Below are 22,490 nucleotides of genomic sequence, written 5' to 3'. Positions count from 1 at the left end.
CCCACATTGAACACCTTAGGAGGAGGAACAGAAATAGCCGCAGGAAAAGTTGAGAAAGAAGTAGAAGGAGAGAAAAGAACGCAGCCACACTCGGAATAACCACCGGAGCACCACCGCCGACATTGGACAGGTGGAGAACATACCAACTGGTCCAGCACTCAGAAGTGTTTCTCAGGACAAGCTACAAGCTGCAGAAACAATGGGGACCAAAGAAGGAAAATTACCAGCAACCCTAGTGAAAAGGAGAGGCTGAGTACTGACCATCGGTGATGATACACTCAATGATGATGCAGGCGACTCTGCAACTGCCTGTGAAGCATCTGCCAGAAACCACGAAAAGGACACGTTAGGTGCTTGCCCAAACACAGTAAAGGATGAAAATATGGAATAGTTGCCGGAAGACTGAGAAGAATAGCAGCTGTGTTGTGATGCCAGAAGACTGATAAGCATCTAGACCAGAAGCCTGAGAAAACTACAGGATGTTGTTCGAAAACAGTAAGGTGCGAGGAAGTGTAATTCCTGTGTTGTTAGCAAGTTAGAAAACAGCCCAACCTAGCAAAGGTGCGCCTGCCATCGTCTCACTCCCACAATTCATAACCTCAACCAGTTCAGATTTATATTTATTGTAAATCTGCTGGCTGAGAGAGAGGAGCCAGGGGGCTGAAAACTCCAACATTACATTGGACGAAAATTCTTTTTTGAATCAATGCAAAGAAAAAATTCTTTGATCTGAAGAGGACGAGATAAAAGAAGATTGTGTAAAACACTGGAAAACAGGAAGAAATCAGGTGCAGCAGAAAGAGTTTTTTTTTGAGAAAGAAAGCTAGACCGACTCTGTTCCCCCTTGATAATCTTGACAGACACCACTAGCAAACTCAGGAAAATTCTTCAAGACATGATCGTGAATATTGGAAAACCCAATATTGAAAACATTGCCTAACTAGTAATCTATAATCCTGTGACAAACCCAACAATTCTGCATTATACTGAGTCTAAGTGAAAACCCTATCACCAGAATTACCACCACCACAAGACGAACCAAACTCATCCACCGAAGTAAAAAGAAACTTTCGAGGACGAAGGAGCATTCTCCAACACTACAGAACCCAACAAACCCGAAACCACATCCGAACGACGAACCACGGACTTAGAAAACCTTCTGTTGTAAAGAACTCGAAGCAGGAAATAAAACCAAAGATGGATCCAAGATGAAGTCGTTACACTAGAAACCCAAACAGAACCCGAACCCAAAGAAGACTGAACCTTCCACTTCTCTTCCTGAACTCTTCCTAACCTATTTTCCCTACTCGTCTGTGTCTTACCTAACTCTACATCAACCTCAGAACTTACACCTTGAGTGGGAAGGGGGGAATCTGCTGCCAACACTGCCTGCTCCACGCCGGGGGGGCCGGCAGAACCTGAACCTACCTTCGAGGCTTGCAGTTCTCCTTGACCCCCGGCACCCGTTAGGGCTGGTTCTGGAACAGGCAGGGCGGCTGAAAAAGAACGATTCGAATCAACTATGCTACTACTATCACTATCTCTATTCTCTGTAACTTACTCATGAGGTTAGAAATAAGCTAGACATACTGGATGATAAACTGTCCTCTAACTTCTTGAATAACTATCAATCTAATGCTTCCTTATCTACTGATTGTAACCCTACAGCTGATCCTGACCTATGCTTACTCTTCGAGGCAAAGGATTTTCTTTGTTTCAAATAATCCTCCATTTGACCTACTGACCAAGACCTATACTTGTCACATCTCTCACTGATACTACACTGACCTTCCTACATAAAATACAAACAGAATGTCGATCGTGTTTGAGGGTAATCATTAGCTTGCAAGATGTGCAGGACCAACGAGCAGCGGCATCTCCAGCAGTAGAGGGCTCGTTCATTGAAGATGTAGACGAAGTGGAAGCAGCGGTGCTAGCAGACAGTGACGTCTTTTTGTCTGACTTATCCAATCGAGTCCAAAGTACCTATCAAAAGTTAAAACCGGGAGAGAAGTTCCAAATCCAGTCAATAAAGTATAAATCCAGGAGAAAAGGCATTGAAAACAGTCCAAATTCTTTAAATGGGGGTCGGGCTAAATGACCAAAAGTTCGCCTGATATGGGACACACCCACACAACACGGCGAACAAAAAACAATTGAGGATGTCGGCCTCTGTTGGCCAGTATTTGCAGCAGCGTTGTCAACAGTACCTCAGGTAACTCATCTGACAAGATTTTTCCTGTAGCGTTGGTAACAATGACAGTTAATTACCCACTTTGTGGGTAAAATTGTGGGGATATAGTTCGGGCTGGTCAGTGACCAGGGCTAATTCAACCAGGTGTTCAGGCGTTCTCATGATTGCAATACAAAAATGGGTTTCTTTCCAAAATGATCTAGCCATTAAACAACAGAAAATTACCCATTACTGTATTTTTCACTGAGAAATATTCATAATTAATATTTTCATATAATTTTCATGAATAAATGCTATATTTTCTTGATAAAACTATTAAAATACTCAGGTATACATTTTACAGGGTTTTCTGTTTAAACTATCAAAATGGGCAGTTCTAAGTGTTTTTAAGGGTTTTAACTATTCTGTATATTCTTTAGCAATTTTGCGGGGTGTGGGATGCATTTACCATTTTAATTCAAAAAAACTGTTACCTGTACGGGGCTAGGCTGAAAAGTTTATTTTTATGATTAAAATTAATAAGGCCCATAGTGCCAGGACACATGTAACCTGTCAATTAGCTACAAATTAACTCTCAAAGACAGATGATTATTAATTGAATAAGGTGCTTGCCAGTCGAGAAGTGGTTCGACACCCATTGCAATTAGCTGGCAATTACTTTAACAGTCATTCCCATTTTCGGATGCAGTCAATTTTCTCTTTGTTCAGTATGCTTTTAAAACAACAGGCTCTTCCTGAGGGGGGATCGAGACATGATTATAAGGCTGCAACTGACTTGTTTAACCTTCCTAATTCCTTTACTTCATGGGAATAGTGGAATGTTGCTGAGCAATATAAATTATTCTTAATCTAGACTTCATAAAAGAAACTGAATCCACCATCTAGATGGTGGGAAGAACAAACAAAGGAACCTGGAAAAGAAAAAGATACTAGTAAATTGACGAAGTTTTGAACAACCTGTCAATCAGACTGACTTCGTGATTACAAGTTGTTTCACCCACAGTCTGCTTCGGAAGTCTCGATAATAGCAGTCTTCCAATTCACTAATAAATAAAGACGGAGAGACAAGGTGGTGGGGAATAGATGATTTGTCAACGGGTGCGTTCTCAGTTGTGACGTGATTCTCTCTGACCTCCTTTGGTCAAAACAAGGCACTGGGAGTGCCCAAGTATGTATTTATGCCTCGGGCCAGTCTGAATAATTTGACATAAACAGGAATGGTAGAACAGGTGGTGGAGAGCTCAAGACCAACTTCAACAGAGGTTAAAAAAACAACACTTTTCCTATGGGGTTAAGGTCCACATGCTAAACTAGCCTGGGAAGGGACATTTAGCTGTTGCCATTTAGCCACAATTCCATTTGCAGTGGGCTATTTTTGCCGTAGACCAATCAATTCTCATAGGAATACATATTTTGCGTAAAAAAGTAGAACTGTTGCATGGGTTATTTCAACTAATTTGATAAAGATAAAATATATTTATATATAAATAACTTAAAAAGCCACTGTACAAAATACAATTTTGTTCATTATTAGCCTTGACCTTGAATCTCAAATTAGTTGAAACACACCAATGTAGTAGTTTTAAGTTATTTTAACTTCTTTTTAAGTTTACATTGTTTTTGGTAGAAGTTATAAATACCAAATTAGTTGAAACAACCATAAAGTATAGTTTGAAGTTATTTACATTTCTTTTTCTAGTTTACATTGCTTTTAGTTTTTTGAAAAAGTGATGTACAGTTCTTTCTTAACTTTACAAAGAGCAACACCTAAATAGAAAAAACTCTGGGCCCATAGAGATGCAGTTTTCATTCTTGGCAAGAAACATAGGGAAAGAAAAGTATGCATCAGGGCCGGCTAAAATTTAATCTTGCTGATGGATACACTGCTCATAATAAGATGAGCAATTAAAAATATTTTGGAGATGTGAATAAAGTTCAAAGCTCTTGGACATCAAAGCCCGGATACATGTGGAAAATAGTGAAGTGGTAAAACAAATTAAGAGCACACGCATGCAGCTTCTGCATCTCAAAAGTTGAAAGAGATTTAGTTGTAACAAAGATAAAAGTCTATGCTGCTGAAACTGCTGACAGTACTTCTCAAGTAATAACGAGTGTAGGGAAATTTGCCTGAAGCTTGTAAATCATTCCTCAACATAAAAAGAAAAGTCTGCTATCTGGGAAGGAAAGGTTGATTTCCCAGGAAATCCAAGCAATTTAGAAGAACTTCCTAATACCTGACCCTTTTGATCATGGTAACTGACAGTATGGAGCAGCTTTTTATTAGCTGACAGCTGTGATGGTCATGTAAATTTTAATATTTGGAAGAAAAAGAAAGTCTGATTTCCTCAGTCATACAAAAAAGTTATTTGTAGATGGTACTTTTAAAAATTTGGGGTTGTTTATCTTTTCTCAAGTATATGTCATTTTGGAAAATTCACCAAGGTGTCATCCCACTCTGTGAACCACCGCTTTACTGCCAAACAAGTTACGCACAACCTATGATAAATTATTTGAAATGATCTGGAATTACAAACCTGATGACTACCCCAGAAAAGGTCTTGAATGGGGAAAGGCTCATTTCCAAAGACCTTTCCAGTCCCAATTCATGGATTTTTTCACCTGGCTCAAAATATGAGAAAACATGTTGCTAATTTGGGTCCTTGACGTTGCAAACAATGTCCACCAGGGACTTTTCTTTGAAAGCTAAAATGATAATTGACTCACGCTTTTATTCTATTAGTCCACTTGATTGGAATTGAACATTTATCTGATGCTTCCCGACTGAATTGCAACCCCTCCTGGACTGGTTCGAGGACACCTCCGTAGGTAGAATTGTCACCTGAAGAGGAAGTGGTGCCCACGACAGCCATCTCTTTGGCAATTGAAATGTGGAATGAGTACCTGACAGAGTTTTAAACTGTGATGAAAGAACAAATAATCTGAGTTGACTGCTCACGGCCTGAGGTTGAGTGAAGAACTAAGAGCTAAGAGCATCCAGTAATCTGGAAATTTATAGACTGTTTAAGAAAAGTTCAGAGAGGGAGGGACTTGACACTTCCTCCCCAGTGTTGCTCCCCCATCCAGGGCATGCAATGCGTCGAAATTAAAAAAACAGGGACACTAGGTCAATATTAACAATTGTGAGAAGATTCAGTGAGACAGATTGTGTGGGTATTTAAGAGCCACCACCAAAGATAATTTTGAATAAAAGTAAAATTTTGTTTTGTTTTTTCCATGTTTGTTTTGTTTTATCCATTACAAAAACTAAAATGTTCATTTGTGTTTTTAATTTTTATAAAGGGCATTGCTCATAGTTTTGAATAAAAGTAAAATTCCCCAGCAGGTTCTTTTCACTGTTTCACCGAGTATGTTTTTATCCCAGGAAGACTGAAATAAAATGTTCATTTGTGTTTTAATTTTTATAAAGTATTGATGATAACAATTACCACATTTTATACAATAAATGCTAAGATTTGCTTGTTGAGACTGAAATAAAATTACAAATATTTTTTTCTTAATTCCTCCTTATAATTAGGATCATATATTCTTTTCTCAAATTAGCTGAAAGAAGTCCTCCAGTTCTACTTTCTGCAAAATATGTATTTATGAGGCTCGAGATTGGTCCAGTCAAAAATAACCCACGGTAAAATGGAATGGCTAAATGCCCGCAAGATAAATGTCCTACACCCACCTAGCCTTGCTCATGAATGGACGTTAATTTTTTTAATTGAGCTAGCGCTAACTCGGTCCGATACAACCGCCTTCTCCCGAACTTTGTCAGAATGATCCCTCCAGGACAAATAAATGCATAGAGGGTGAAGGCAGAATATTTATGAAAAAAATATATATATATACAGTAATACTTTGATCTTACACGATTGAGTTCGCGAATTCGCATTGATAACAGACTGGAACCTAACTAATGGGCATACGCGATTTTTTCACTTGATGACAAAATTCTCAGAAACTGCAGAAGTGGTGTTTAATTTTTAAGTAATTTACTGTTTTCATTTTATGTGTAAAAGCATGAAAACTTGTAAATTTCATTCTTTATCTGTAAAATCTGTATGAAAAATGCATTTCTTCTTCAGATCTGTAAAATCTGTATGAAAAAATGCATTTCATGTTTTAATGCGACAAATCTCTGGGAAAAATGGTTTTCATGCGGAATCCTGTAACCTTTACAATCTGATTATCGAAAATGTATTCTTTTTTATTTTTGTACATGCATAAATGTGATGCAAAGGTAATTTCAGCACATTGGTGTCTGTAGGTTTACAAGATGTGATACCCATTTGCAAAGTTACTGCACTTCGAGAAAGATGATACCCCTGCAGAAAATGCTTGTTTAATGTTTGAAGTACATTTATAAGTTTTCATGCTTTTAACTGTAAAATCGATATGGGAAATTTATATTTATATTTCTGTACATAAATATCATACAAGTATTATGTCCATTTGCAAAGTCTTTGTCACAAGGCTTTACATGACCTTGAGATGAGGTTGTTCATGGCTGACTCATTTGATAAAATGAATTCAGCCCTCTTAATGTAATCTCAGAGATGTTGCTAAAGGGTTGTATAAAAGTGTCATTCTTTTGAAAATTAGTCAGTTCACCTCTGAGAAAAGTCTGGTGCAATCTGTATGTCCATGTAATTACAGCACGTTCAGCTCCCCCAGTGTACTTTTACAAGATGTGATACCCTGCATTTTTCAAAGATGATAGGCCCCTGTAGCAAAATGTATAATTTTTAAGTTTTTGTGTTTTTAGGTGTAAAATCAGAATGGAAAATTTGTATTTATATATTTCATAAATACGATACAAAAGCAGTACAGTTACTTTTTATTACAGACTCTCTCTCTCTCTCTCTCTCTCTCTCTCTCGTAGTTAGGCTCAAAGGGACCGTTTACAACTTATTATTCTCCGTAAGTCATTACCTGTACAGTATATAATTTTAAAGTGATTGAATTTTACCTGAGACTGTACTGTCTTCCACGAACATTATGTACACTTTTTCAATGTTTTATGGAATTGTACTTTTGTTGACTGTGATGTTTTGCCTATTGACGCAAAGAAAACGGCTTTTACTCTAAGTGACAAAGAAAACGGCATCCCATGAATTAGGGTAACAGCTCCTTCAGCATATTATGCCAAAACCTGGTACTGTGCAGTACTCAATTTTGATGTCAACCATTTACTGTATTCGGCTTTTTTAGGGTAATAACCTAAATTTTAAATAAAATTACACTAACTTTAGTTCATTTAAAAGTTAGCTTAATACTTTGGGAGCGTGATTAGGGTCATATTTAGTACTTACACTCTGGAAATAAACATTTATTAGCATTTTTAAAGACCATGCCAAACTTTCGCGAAAATTCACCTTGCACGAGGGGCTCCGGAACCTAACCTCGCATAATTTCGAGGTATGACGGTATATTATATATATATACTGTATATAATTACATATATGTAATTGTAATAGGCACATTGACCTCTTAACTTTCTTGAATTCTTCACGCTTTTTTGGATACGCTTTTCAATACAAAGCCTTAAGATCCAAGAACAAGAAATATGAAGAAATTCTGATGTCCGGTAGCAGGAAACGAAGCCGGGTCCCCTAATCAGAACGATGTATCATTGTCCACCTGACCACGAGAAGGATAAAAGTCTATTGCCTCTTATACATACACCTGTCATTTTCAGATATATATATATTAGAACTGGAATACAACCATCCTCACCATCGTAGCCAAGTGGACAATTAATTTTTATTGCTTTTTAGGCTGAAGTATATACTGTATGTAGAATCTACTGGTCACTTTTTACTAGATACATATGTAGGCTAACTGTAATAGCCACAATGCCCTCTTAACTTTCTTGAATTCTTAGCGCTTTTTTGGATACACTTGTCACTACAAAGTCTTAAGATCTAAGTGCAACAAATCGCAGCCAAGTGGACAATCGATTTTTATTGCTTTTTAGGCTGAAATATGTATGTAGAATCTACCAGTCACTTTTTACCAGGTACATATGTAATTGCAAGAGACACAATGCCCTCTTAACTTTCTTGAACTCTTTGCGCTTTTTTGGATAAGCTTGTCACTACAAAGCCTTGAGATCCAAGTGCAACACATATGAAGAAATCCTGATGTCCGGTAGCAGGAAACAAACCTGATCCCCTAATGTACACACCCTAATATCTTCTTCTTTCCCACCGTTACCCCTACGTTAAGGGGTCGGTTGCCTGATAAGCCTTCTCCACTGCCTTCTATCAAAGGCATCATCCTCCACCAAACCTCTTCTCTCCATATCTTCCTTCACTTTATCAGCCATCTAATTCTCTGGGAGTTTGATCTTCAGGCCTAAAGGTTCTTCCCAAGCCCTCTTCACTCCCTCCTCGTCATCCATCCAAAAACACATGCCCATACCATCTCAATCGTGACTCCCTTATCACCTCTGTTATCTTACACACCCTAATGTATACACCCCTAAAATGCTTATAACTGCCTATTTTAACAGTGCATCGCAAAAACTTGACAGTTCACACAAAAACAGACCTCAAACTATCATCCCAGAACACCCTGATATCATTTCAAAGTCCTGTTGCAAAATTAAGAGCCTACGTTGTCCTTGGCCTACGTAACTTTTCGCATTGTCTGGGCGTACATTTTACATATACTGATATTTCCCTTTGTTGTAAGATGATTTTGAAATTATATTTACTGTACAGGTATGTATTTTAGGATAGTCTTCACCATCTCCCATAAATTTATTAAAAAATTCTTGTGCAGTCATTCTCTCTCTCTCTCTCAGTATATATATTTAATGAGAAAACACTGCAAAATTTATGTAACACATTATTTCACTTACAGAATCCATTTAGAGTGGACTGTATTGTCTAATCACCATAAAACTATTTGAAATCCAAATTTCATAGGTAGGTAAACATAAAAAAAACCTGAAAATAAACAAATTCTGCAAGTTCACGACAGATTGACAAAGGTAGTGTTGCCATATTTTTTGCTTTGTTTGATTTATTGTACGGTACTGTATTTCATTACAAGTTTAGTTGACTATGAATATCACACATATTATAACAGTACATAAGAGAATATTTTATCACTGTTGATGTTTCATCTCTAATCACCGTAAAAATATTTAAAATCCAAATTTCATACGTAGGCAACTCTCAACATTCTTACTCTCCTCCAAGCCACTGTGAAGTCTTGTCACCGTCAAGTTACTGTGATCTGATATTAACACTAAAGTTCTCTCTCTCTCTCTCTCTCTCTGAGGTAAGAGAAAGATTGATTTTTTATGATTGTGTTTATTTGTTTTGTACAGTATAGTTTTATAGATAAACGTGATGTTACTTTGGCATTCATTTTTTCATATTTTCCATGCATAATTACTGTATAAGTTTTTGCATTTCAATAAAAGCAGACTGGAAAATAAAATATAAATAATTAGCGAATATTTCAGATACTGTACATTTTGCTCTATCATAAAATCACAATTTTAAAAAGTAAATTGTATTTTTCCTAACTATACAAACCCAAGGTCCTTTACATTAGGATTACTTTTAGGCGTAGGCTGGAAATGGCTGCTGAACTTCAAACAAGGTGGTTAGGCAGTTAGGCTAACTACAGTCCGGGAGGCCTCCCTGCCCGGATGTAAACATTCCAATTTGCCTTTCGGCCCAGGTATCAGATTGAGGGATGGCATGAGGTGGGCATAAAATGTAAAGGACCTCGGGTTTGTATGGTTAGGAAAAATACAATTTACTTTTAAAAATTGTGATTTGTTCTGACACAATACACAAACCCTCGGTCCTTTACAATAGGAGACTTACTGGTTGGATGGAGGAATCTGAGTGAGTCTCCTGAACTAACTGGAGTTCACCACCTTGTCTTCCCTACCTGGTCGATAGAGCGAGGAAGGGGAAAACTGCCTCTGACAAAAAGATCAGGTTGTAAGAAACGCAGGATCAGTTGTCAGACTTCTGGGTCCCTTTGCATGAAAGAGGAAATGTCAGTTCGTGCAAAGTAGGCTTTGAAGAACTTGGAGGCGGATGACATAAAGGCAATCACAAGCATTGGGTTTGTCTTAGTCATGGTCTCCCCCCTCCCCCTTGCAAGGGGAAGGAGTAGGGTTGCGTCTATCAACCTGAACAGAAAATAGAACGGGAGCTCCTGTTGGGTGCTTACCTGCATTGACCGCCAGATCCAGCATGTAATGGCACATCTGCTCCCTGCCCGTGGGAAGAGAGCCAGGGTGGGGAGAAAGAAGAGAGGCCAGTCACTCTACATTCATGCTCCCAATCACAACTGTATATCTTAGGCGAGATGCAACCTGTCCTGTTAGAGGAGCCAGGTAAGCTACACAACTTGTTGAGAGCAGCCACCACAGGACCCAAGGAAAAAGTGTCCAAGGACTTGTGAGCAACATCCCAGAGGTAGAAGGAGGAGAAGGTAGTCTGTTGGGACCACACACCTGCCTTCAGCACCTGCACAACCAACATGTTCTTCTGGAATGCGAGGGACGGAGCAATGCTGCGGACTTTGTGAGCTCTCGGATGAAGCGCACCGGTGTCGTCTTCTCCTGCAGCAGAATACGCTCTCCTTATTGTCTCACGAAGCCAGAAGGAGATGGTGTTCTTGGACACTTTTTTCTTGGTCGAGCCAGTACTAATGAAGAGTTGTCGACATTCAGGCTGGAGACGTCGAGTCCTCTTCAGATAGCGCCGCAGCACTCTAACAGGACACAGTAGCATCTCATCTGGTTCATTACCTACAAAGTCCTCTAGGGAGGGGATCATGAAGGACTCGAACTGTGCGTCAGGGACCAAAGGATTCTGAGTCTTCGCTACGAAATCTGGGACAAAATCGAGCGTAACTCGAGTGTTTAACATCGAAGGAAAATCCACGTAGTTCGCCAGCTCTCTTCGCCGATGCCAGGGCCAACAGGAAGACGGTCTTAAGGGTCAGATCCGTCTGACGACTCTTGTAAAGGCTTGTACGGTGCACGAGTCAGGTTCCTTAGAACGAGAGTCACATCCCACGCAGGGGGCCTGAGATCCCTGGGTGGGCAAGACCTTTCAAAGCTTCTCATTAGCAGTGAAATCTCGAAGGAAGAAGAGCTGTCTACTCCTTTCAGCCGCAAGACTAGGCCGAGTGCGGCGCAGTAGCCTTTTACAGCTGAAACGGAGAGAAGCTTGTCTCAGTGAAGGAAGACGAGGAAGTCAGCGACCTGCTGAATAGTAGCCCCAACCAGAGATACCCCGTCAACGACACCAACCGCAGAAGACAGACCACTTTCCCTGGTATACCGCTGCGGAGGATCATCTGAGGCACCCTGCCATCTCTGTTGCTGCGCGACGCAAAAATCCTCTCACCCGCAAGAGATGGTGGATAACCTCCAGCCGTGAAGAGACAGGGAATGCACTGCCTGGTGGTACTGCTGTACGTGGGGTTGACACAGCAGGTTGGGCCAGGGGGGAATCTCTCTCGGCTCCTCAGAGAGGAGAGCTAATGGGTTGGGATACCAAAGGGCCTGCGGCCATTTGAGTGCCACCAGAATCATCCTGAGATTCGGAGTGATCATCACTCGGCTGATCACTCGGCGAATCAGACAGAATGGAGGAAAGGCATACACGGCAAGGTTGTTCCATGGGTGCTGGAACGCGTCCTCAGCAGTGGTCCATGGGTCTGGCACGACCAAACAGAAGACCTGGAGCTTTCTGTTGTGCCGGGTGGCGAACAGGTCGATGGCTGGATGCCCCCACAGGTCGAACAGCCTTTCCACTACCCTTCCGAGTAGAGGGACCATTTGGTCCCTATCACTTGATTCTGGCGGCTGAGCTTGTCTGCCACGACATTCCTCTTGCCTGGAATGTACCTGGCTGACAGCTTCACCGAGTGAGCCACGGTCCACTCATGCACTTGCATTGTCAACTGGTGAAGCGTGAGGGACACTAGATCCCCCTACTTGTTGACGTATGCCACTACCATGGTATTGTCGCTCATCAGTACCATGGAGTGTCCCATCACTCGATCCCGGAACTCTCGGAGGGCCAGGAAGGGTGCCTTGAGTTCCAGGATGTTGATGTGAAGGCGCTTGTCGTCTTGGTACCACATTCCCGAAGTCAGCAACTCCTCCAGGTGTGCGCCCCATCCCTCGGTCGATGCATTTGAGAACAGTAGCATGTCCGGAGAGGGAGTATGCAGGGATACTCCTATCAAGAGGTTCCTGTCATCTGACCACCAGCGAAGGTCCTCCCTCACCTCCTTGGAAAGAGGGATGAGGAAGGACTGGGGCTCTCGGGACTGGGACCAATACTCCTTCAGTCTCCACTGAAGAGACCGCAGGTGAAGAGCCCATGAGGCACTAGCTTCTCCAAAGACAACTTGCCATTGCCGGGCTGGCTGCTCCTGTCGTGACAGGAACAGCTGTGCTGCCTGCCTGAACTTGCTGATACGAGACTCCGAGGGAAAGACTTTCACTGCCACCGTGTCTATCAGCATGCCCAGGTACTTTATCCTCTGCTTGGGGATGAGATCTGACTTCTCGAGATTCACCACGATCTGTAGATCCCGGCAAAACTCTAGGAGCCAATCCCTGTCCTGTAGCAACTGTGAGCGAGAGCCCGCCAGGACCAGCCAGTCGTCGAGATACCTCAGTAGATGTATCCCTGTGCGAGTGGGCCCAAGCTGACACGAGAGAGAAGACTCTCGTGAACGCCTGGGGAACGGTCGAGAGCCCGAAACAAAGTGCCCTGAACTGGAAGACCGTCTCCCCGAGGACAAAGCGGAGGTACTTGCGAGAGGACGGATGAATGGGTATTTGGAAATACGCATCCTTCAGGTCCACCATAAGCATGAAGTCGTTCTCCCTGATGGAGGCCAGCACGGACTGCGCTGTTTCCATCGTGAACAGAATCTGGCGAACGAAACGTTTCAAGGGAGAGAGGTCTATGACCGGTCTCCATCCCCCTGAGGCTTTCTCTACGAGAAAGACACGGCTGTAAAAGTCTGGAGACTGGTCCGACACGATTTCTACAGCACCTTTGCTCAGCATAGCTTGCACTTTTTGCTGTAGTGCGGTGTCCTTCGAGGATCCTTGGACATGTGTTTGGAGATGGACCGGAGTGTAGGTGAGGGGAGGCCGAGACTCAAAGGGTAGTAGATATCCCTCCCAAAGGACATCCACTATCCAGGTCTCGGCTCTGTGTCGCTGTCATGTTGCCCAATGGCCTTCGGCAGCTGTTGGGGGGGGAACGCCGCCCCTAGCATTTCCCCTTCTTCTTCTTCCCTTTGTCCCCTTTACCGGCTTGGAAAGTGGGCTAAAAGGGGCGGGAGGTAACCCCCCTTCTTGAAGAAGAAGAAGGCTGGGTGTTTCCCCGGGACCCCTTTGAAGACTGGGACTTCTTAGGGACCGAGGAAGTGCAAGCCTGGCCCGAAGACCTGGCCACAGTGGACTGCGAAGACCCGGAGGTCTTGGCCACTGCCTGGTGGACAAGCCGGTCACGTCATCGGCCCGGCGTTTGTCCACCGGGGCATCCACCAACTCTCTGGGGAAGAGAGAGGAGGAACCCAGCAACGGTCCATTCCTAAGGGCAATTGCTGACTCGGGACCTACAGACCTAGAAAAGCGAGAGAGAATGACATCTCTCCACTTCAGAACCAGGTTTGCCCACAGGTTCGCAGTCTGGTGGGCGAGGTAGGAGATAGCCCTACCCCCAGAATGGCACAGTCTCCCAAAGGCAGAGTCCTCCCCAGGCACAATGGCGCCCGAGGAAGCAGCTACCTTCGATACTGTGAAGGACCACAGATCGTGCCAGAAGACTGCTTGGAAGGCCACCATGGCGGTGGCTTCCAGGGTTGCAGCTTCTTGCTGGGAGAGGGAGATACTCTCTGCAGTAAGCTGCTGCAACATCAGACCCGGATCCAGACGAGTCAGGTCTGGGTCAACCTGTTTAGTCAGCAACTCCCCTACAGCTGGAGTGTAGAAGCGGTTCTGCGAGGCAGAGGGGGGGGGGGGGGAAGAAGCTTATCCGAGCGGCTTGACCGAAGTGAGCTGTCTTCCCAGACACAAGACTGTTCACCTGGTCGAGAACCCCCTCGGCAAGCGTGGACCAAGGCAGCCCCACCGAAGCCTTGAGTTCCTTCTTAGGTCCCCAAAAGGATTCGAGGCGTGAAGGACGATCCACAGTTGAGGCCGTGGTCCCTTCCCCGAGATCGTTGTGCTGACGAATCAGCGCAATAACCTCTGCAAAAGTCCTCTGTATCTCGGGGGTGTCTGCATCCTGGGGCAGAGGACCTTGGCAGACCCCCATGATCCTTCCTGCACCACATGGGCATAAGACCTGGTCGAGCCAGGGTCCAGGTGCGCCCCACGCAGCTGAACTCTGAGGAGAAAATCCCAGAGTTCTTCCTGTCTGACTCACGCGCCTCTTGGAAGGAGCCGAAGGGGCGGAGGGGACAGGCGAGGGGGATCGGGCACTCCCACTGGCCTTGCTGGCAGAACCAACAGAGGCAGTGGGCCAGGAGCAGTCACCAACCTGTGGTGGTGACGGCAGCCAGGGTCGAGGAGAGTGCTTTCGCCTGGGCGAAGCAGTCTCCTGAGGAGAGCGGAGCGGCTCGCGTGAGCTGAGCCATGCGCTCGCTTCCCCCAAGCCAGCCTGGCTGCGCGGACGTGGCCGGGGACTGGGAGGAGTCGAGCGCGTGTCTGGCTGGCGTGAGCTTGCGCTGTCCTCTAGACGTGCCCCAGTCTTCTTCGAGGCCGTAGCCTCTTGGGAAGACTGAGCAGGGGACCTCTTCTCCGCCTCTCCTGGCGTTCGGCCCCAAGGGACCGAAGCACTATCCCGAGAACCTGACTTGGCACTCCCAGGAGTGCCAGCAGGAAGAGCCTGGGCACCTGCATGCCTGGGCTCTTTCTCTCGCCCCACGCCCTGGTCTGTACGGCGAGAAGTTTCTCCCGTATCAGCCTGGGGTACCCAGGTCTCCTTGGGGACCGGTACTGGAGCAACTCTCACGCACGAGTGTCTGACATGGACTCGCTGGCCTTAGCGGTGGTTTCTTAGGCACAGTGGGGGGGGGGGTGCAGACCTTGGTCTGCACGCCCTTGGCTCCCGACGCAACTAACCCAGAGGTCAGGACAGCGGTTCCCTGATCCGTGGATCGGAAAGAGCCGACGAGAGATCCCATTGCCTTCCCTGTGGAAGGAGGCAGTCCCTTGGAAGTCTCGGTGCGAGACTTCTTGGGGGGGGGAGAAGCAGACTTCTTCTTCTTCAGCCGCGAAGCCTCGGAAGGAGAAGAAGAGGCAGCAGACGAAGACGAAGACGAAGACGACGACACCTTTCTAGACCTCTTCTTCTTCTTCTTCGCCATCTTCTTCAGGATCGCCGTCAGGTCCCCAAACCACAGCAGAAGGCGCATCCCGGGCAGAGAACACGGTGCTTGGGCCAGCACTTACCTGGGAGGGAGCAACTGCGTGGCAGCCAGGATGAAAGTAGGCAGGGCCGGGAATGCAGGCACGGGTGGTGCGTGGGCAGCCAGGCCAGGCCGCATCAGAGTGAAGGTATGGGGAGAGGAATCGCCAAGTGCACTGGGCTGGATTGAGAGAAGCGAGGGCCGGGAACCAGAGTCGAGATCGGGCCAGGGTCAGCAAGCCAGGGGCATGGGATGTTACATATGGAAGAGTTGACATCACCATGTAGGAGGGGCCCGGTCGCATGAATGGGGCCAGGAACCCAGGATGCAATGGTACTGCGTGATGCACTGCAGGGGCAGCCGAGACCTGGGTATCCAGGTGCGATGCCACCGACACTGGCATCTGGAGCAAAACCTGACATGGTGACGGAGGTTGTGGTGACTGTTGCTGCTGTGTGAGTGGTCACTGGAGCGCTGGACAGATGTGACACCAGACCCTCCAGTGACGGTACGCCAGGTAGGACCGGGTGTAGCCAGGTTGATGAGATGTCTGCTGCCTGGCTATCCAACCCAAGACCTGAAGCAAAAGTCGGGGTTAGATTGGGAAGCCTCTACCCGCTCTGGAGGAAAAAATTTCCCTCCAGAACGGGAAGAGACCTCCGAGAGGATGTCCCGGTCCACCTCTCCCCCGCGCCCTTCCACACCCGATGAAACGAATGAGGAAGGGGAAGGGGAGTCCTCACCCAAAGGAGAGGGAGCAAGAAGGGGAAGCTTGCCGGGAGGGAGAAATGAACCTGGCACATTCGCCACCACTGGAGACATCGGGGGCGTATTACCCTCAGATGATTCCTTGGCAGGCTTACGACGGTAACGTCTCCTCCCCTCGAACTTCCTCCATTGCTCAGGGGACCAAGAGCAACACTCATCACAAGGAGCGTTGCGCGAACACACACGCCCCCTGCAAGATGGGCAGAGAGCGTGTGGGTCCGCATCGACGCTAGACCTAAATGAATTGCATTTCTTGCCTCCCACCCCGGGACACACACGCTGGGGATAGGAAGGCTTAGAAGGCTTGTCCACATTCATTAGTAAGAAAAATAACAAAGATTTCCCACAAAAAAGAGAAGAAATATGCAGTCAGGCAAAGAGCGTGAAGAACAACGTCCGCATGCTACGATGGCCGAAAGCAAATTGGAATGTTTACATCCAGGCAGGCGGTAGTCCCGCCTCCCGGACAGTCGTCAACTGCCTAACCACCTTGTCTGAAGTTCAACGGCCGTTTCCGGCCTACGTCTGAAAGTAATCCCTAATGTAAAGGACCTCGGGTTTGTACTCTTATATTGTGTCGGAACAATCCTAATGTAAAGGACCTCGGGTTTGTATATTGTGTCGGAACAAATTACTTTTTATGGCACCGCAAACATGAGGAACCGCTAAATAAACAGAGAACAAACAAGAACATTAAATGAGTTGACACAAATTCAACCCCTCCCATTATTACTGCGCTCCCAAACATTTACTGGGGAGCCATTGGTTCATCCCTCACTCCCTTACTGAGAAAACTCGGGGATTCGGGGCTAACCCCCCCAAAACTTATCTAACCAATCATGTTGTGCTGTTACCCTCCTGTTGAGGAAAACCCCCATAAACGTTACCACTCAAAGTTGCTAACATGCCCCCCTACTTGGAGGGGGCTGTGTCCTTTTTCTGGGGTTCACATACGCGTCCTGCACATGACAGGGCACGGGTACGTCTGTTTTGAATGGTTCATATCCCGTCCGGCAAGTGCAATAACTTGTTAATGTGTTTTCCCTATGCATGAAACTAACACACCCTGCATGCAATCCTCCTAAACAATAAGTTAACACAGCAAAGAAGAAAACGCATACAGTATACGTTTTTGACTTTATTCTTGTAAGTTTCAACGTTCTTGGTTGCACCTACTCGCACTTGCTGCAACACAGGTAGCCCCCGGACCAGTACTGAATGCGGCACAGGGAGATTATATCCCCCCGAACCTACTACTAAACATGGCGAAATGCATTTACCCCGCCAACCCAGTACTAAACTCGGCGAAAGCGTATCTGTACTCCAAAAAAAAAAAAAACATTTTGCCCAGTCACATTTTTCTCACCCAGTTTTGGTTTTTGCTTTACTGTCATAAACAACACAAAGCTTTTTCAACAAAACCATTCCTGTTACTGCCACGTAAGTTCCCCCTTCCCCCCAAAGTCCCTCACGCAAACCCTTCCCCCAACACCCAATTGTGCCAAAACCCCCCACAACAACCCTTATCTGCTACACAGGCCTGCGCCTTAAAACACACATTTTGCGCTTTCTTGTTCAGTACAATGGCTGAATCCCTTCTGAGCACGTTGCGTTCGTCTGAGCCGATAACCGGGCACACTCTCCCAGTGTCTTGCGCTAACTGCTATCTCAGTTACCGCAACTTTTCTGCCTATTACTTAGGCAATTACGAACGCTTAATCAGGCTTTGCCAAGATCATGGCCTGCTAAAAACACTGTGTATACCTTAGTTTAACCAGACCACTGAGCTGGTTAACAGCTCTCCTAGGGCTGGCCCGAAGGATTAGACTTATTTTTACGTGGCTAAGAACCTACTGGTTACTTAGCAACGGGACCTACAGATTATTGTGGAATCCGAACAACATTATGACGAGAAATGAATTTCTATCACCAGAAATAAATTCCTCTAATTCTTCTTTGGAGGCTAGGAGAGTCGAACGCTGGGCCAACAGCGTGCCAGTCGAATGCTCTACCACTCCTCCAAAGAAGAACTAATTTAACTTTTTGTCTGCACTGCGGGAGGGAGTGCCGCCTCAACCTGCAGAAGAGGGCATTTAGGTGCGACAGGACCCGCGGTGCAGCGCAGAAGAAGGGCTGGAAGAGGTGTGGTTTTTACCAATCGCTGTTCCAGAAATCCTGGTTATCTCACGCATTTTTGAAAGCAGCGGCTGATCTCTACCCTCCCGGTCCCTCCCTAAGGTAAGGCCAGCTATTTCTGTTGGCATTAACTTTTTTTGCCTGCAAATTATTTCTTTCCTGCCAGGTTGCTCCTTCCAGACAACGCTAAGTGCCTTCCTCCTGAAACTGGTTTTTTTCTCCACTTTTACAGCTTCTGGTACAGTTGGTGAAGTTTGTTTTTTGTTGGCCATACTCTTTGTCACCGTCCCCGTTACCGGGCAGTGTTTCCTCCCTCCCCACCCCCAGTGTTACGCTTCTAGCCGCACTCATTCCTAACGCGTTACCCACTCTCGCAACCTACCTCCCACCCCCTACTCGCACCCCTCCCCACTTACCCCCGCTTCTGGGGCACAAGAGGAAATTTCTCCCTGCCTCGTTAGCCCCCACCCTTTCAGCCGCTCCCTCCCTTTTGCGTACGGCTCCCTCTCATTTTCCCCTCCAGCCAGTGTCCCCGTAACGTAAACATGTCCGCTCCAAAGTCCGGTAATTCTAAGCCGGCTGTCTGCGGTGAGATAGACTGTGGCAATTGTCGTTTTTCTACGTTATTTTACTTCCTTTACATGAATTTAAAGTAATATTTTGTTGCCCGGTTGTAGCTAATCTGTGATTGACCTTTGAAGACTACACGACTCGAATTGCCTAACGTAGGGTAGGTCTAAGCCAGCATTCCACGGCAAGCCTGCCACCGCACCTCCATAGCTAATACGGCAAAACTGTAAGCAGTAAACACCTCTAGGGTACGTTATGTTGGTATTTTTAGGGGTGTTTACTGGTTACAATTTTGCCGTATTAGCTATGGAGGAGGGGGCTTGCCGTGAATGCTGGCTTAGACCTACCCTGCGTTAGGCAATTCAAGTCGCGTAGTCTTCGAAGGTCAATGACAGCTTAGTTACAGCCGGCCGACAAAATATTACTTTAAATTCGGTCATTCTTTACAAAAGGTCCGCATCAATATTTGGTGTTTGACCTTACTAAAATAATACAAAACCCCTTAATATGTACAGTAACTTAACACAACCACCTAACCTAACCTAGGGCGCCGTGCCCCTACCTAGGCCTAGCATAGAAAAACGCCAATTGCCACAGTCTAGCTCACCACGGACAGCCGGCTTAGAATGACCGAATTACCTTCCCCTTTAGTGTCGAGTGGCGTCAGGGGGCAAATGACACTTGGCCGCCAACAAACAAACTCGCCTCCGTTACCAGAAGCCGTAAAAGTGGAGAAAAACCAGTTACCAGGGTAAATACAGGCGCGGAACTAATACTCAGAATTACCCAACAGGCTAATGGTATAAAGTAAAATTCTACAAATGGTATTTTCGAGCCCAAAATGCAGTTGGCCTCTTGGACTGGAACAGAGGCCCTTCCCGCCGTTCCGTTCGGACCCCAAACCAACTTTTACCAGCAGGAGTAGGTGGATGTTCCTGTGGAACGTGAGGGGCAGTTCACTGAGCTTGCAAACATGTCTCAATGTACATAACAATATTCATGATGTAACTCACCTGAAGTCACTCCCACTGATGTAGCCGGTGAGGAGTCACCTGTCACAACAAGTCCGACACACTAACACAAGTCTCGGAAGCCAGGCAACAATCCCGTTTCTGTTATTTACATTTACGCTCATCCGCTTTCTTCTTCTGCCGTTTCAAGTTGTAATACGGCGTTCATGAGTACATTTTAACAAAGAAACAGCTATATCGTTGATTTAACTTCTGTCCCCATTTTCTGAAGAAGTACAGAGAAATACACGAATATACCAAGGGTTGATTCACTGGTGATGACGGTATGCAAAGGAAAATCAATTTAAATAGATCCCTTGACACCGACCAGCAGATACATTTTGTGCTGACAGTTGAGTTGACTGTTTGAAAATTTGGGATGCTCATGCCATCTGAATATTTAGAATGACAGTGAAACATTTGATGTTTGGATTTAAAGAAAAATATTAAGGGTCAAAGATATAAACATAAAAATAAATCGAAGAAGTTAACCACCACCAATTTGACACGCGCGTATCGTCATCTTTGTTGATTTTTGAAGTGTTTGTATACGGCCCTTGCTGGGTCAACTCCAGCTCTTCCGTTTGGCATGTCTGTTGTATTATTATTTATAATATTCTTGACTAAATTGTTCCTCTATGTCTGCTTTTGTATTGTTAATACGTTAGTGTCTCCTTAAAAATCCCCACGTTCTCACATAGTTTCGCTCACCGTATATTCAAAGGCATACTGCTCATAGATGTATTTTTTCAGTTGTGGTATTAAAATAGTTTTTTTATTATGTATGTCAGTGTACATCAAAACACACATTATATATTTAATTCCTGATTCAAAAGATAAGCAATGATTTAGCTCATTATTATTATTATTATTATTATTATTATTATTATTATTATTATTATTATTATTTTTATGCCTGGTCGATGATTTTGGTATTAGTTCTTCTCTTGCGGGCCTTCTTTGGTGTTTTTATTATTTATTTATTATTATTAATTCCACCGGACATGTGAATTCGTAGATTTTTCTAAAGATGGGGGCGCAGGGTTGTTTTTAAGTAATAACTGGCTTGTTTTCAAATTTTATAGTATATTATCAGCGCAATTTTGTCATCTTTAATAGGGGGTTACATTGTAAGGTGTCAAAGAAACGAGCAGGTAAAGGTTACTGCTCGTTTCTTTGACACCTTACAGTGGTGACCCTGGAGTGCCGTTTTAGGCGTGGTCGATGAAAACGGGAAGTCACCAAAGAAAACAAGCTCTTTACGAGTCCTCTTGGTGACTTTACAAGGAAGGGCGTTGAGCACTGTTTGCCTGTGTTTTTGAGTCCGTAAGTGGATTCCAAAATGGGTTGCCCTGCGTAAACGGCGGCAGCTTTAGGGTGAGGGCGGCCCGATTGTGTTGCCCGGCCGTCGTGTGTTGGGGCGCTGTTGTGGACAGGAGGGCCTCGACGCGGCTTTGATGGGAGTTTGAGTCGGGGTCATCCCGGGGGATAATCCGCGTTCCACTTACTGGAGTAGGATACTCGCATGTGAACTTTCGTAGAGTGACGCTGGTGGGGTACGCCGACGAGTCAGCACGCTAAAACGCTGGTTACAGCGCCGTGGGGGCTGGTCGCTAAGGCGTTTTTTGTTAAGTAAGTAACTGGCTTGTTTTCAAATTTTATAGTATATTATTAGCGTGACTAATTTTTGAAGAAAACGGGAAGTCACCAAAGAAAACAAGCTCAGCGGAGACTTTTACATAATTGGTGACTTTACAACATTTTCTCTTATTATTTTTCTGAGGGCCTTCTCATCTTCTGCATATTTCTGGTGCATATGGTTTCTGTAATATAGTTTTATGGACTTACTGTGGTTGTTTCCGGTGTCCGTCGTGCTTTCTCGGTGCCAGTTATTTATAGAGACTCGGGTTTGTTGTTCAACCATATGATTAGAGAAGTTGTTGTTAATAAGTATTTGTGTTGATTTGTCGATCTCTTCCGTCGTTCCTTTCCACGTGGAACAGCGTGAGAGGGCCCGACTGACGAAGGCGTCAACCACGGACTTTTTATATCTGTCCGGGCACTCACTGGACCCATTAAGGCTTTACATATTATTATTATTATTATTATTATTATTATTATTATTATTATTATTATTCAGAAGATTAACACTATTCTAAATAGAAACTTGCTTCATTTGCTTAGTCTCTTTATTTAAGCAGCATCAAGCAATGATCAAGGTCAAATGAAACAGACAGAAACCAAAATAAGTAATTGCTTTACAACATAATAATAGCATTTATAATTATATAATTATCCATCTCCCCCGTCCCCGAGTCTTTCATGTCCTGTAGGCCTACCTGTAGGAAAATGCATAGACTGGCACATCTTGTACATGAAAC

General features: G+C 44.7%; 1 protein-coding gene across 1 annotated transcript in view; it reads right to left on the bottom strand.

Moving 5' to 3' along the window:
- Positions 1-20,473, bottom strand: part of scf (Calumenin scf) — a 145,844-nt gene extending 125,371 nt beyond the window's left edge. Inside the window, exon 1 of the mRNA XM_067096078.1 lies at positions 20,113-20,473. The gene's annotated coding sequence lies outside the window, so the exon portion shown is untranslated. The remainder of the gene's footprint in view (positions 1-20,112) is intronic.
- Positions 20,474-22,490: the final 2,017 nt, after the last annotated feature.

Source organism: Macrobrachium rosenbergii, chromosome 52, assembly GCF_040412425.1.
Source record: "Macrobrachium rosenbergii isolate ZJJX-2024 chromosome 52, ASM4041242v1, whole genome shotgun sequence".
Lineage (NCBI taxonomy): Eukaryota > Metazoa > Arthropoda > Malacostraca > Decapoda > Palaemonidae > Macrobrachium > Macrobrachium rosenbergii.
Note: the sequence above shows the minus strand (reverse complement) of the source record. Positions and strands in the feature narration are given on the sequence as shown.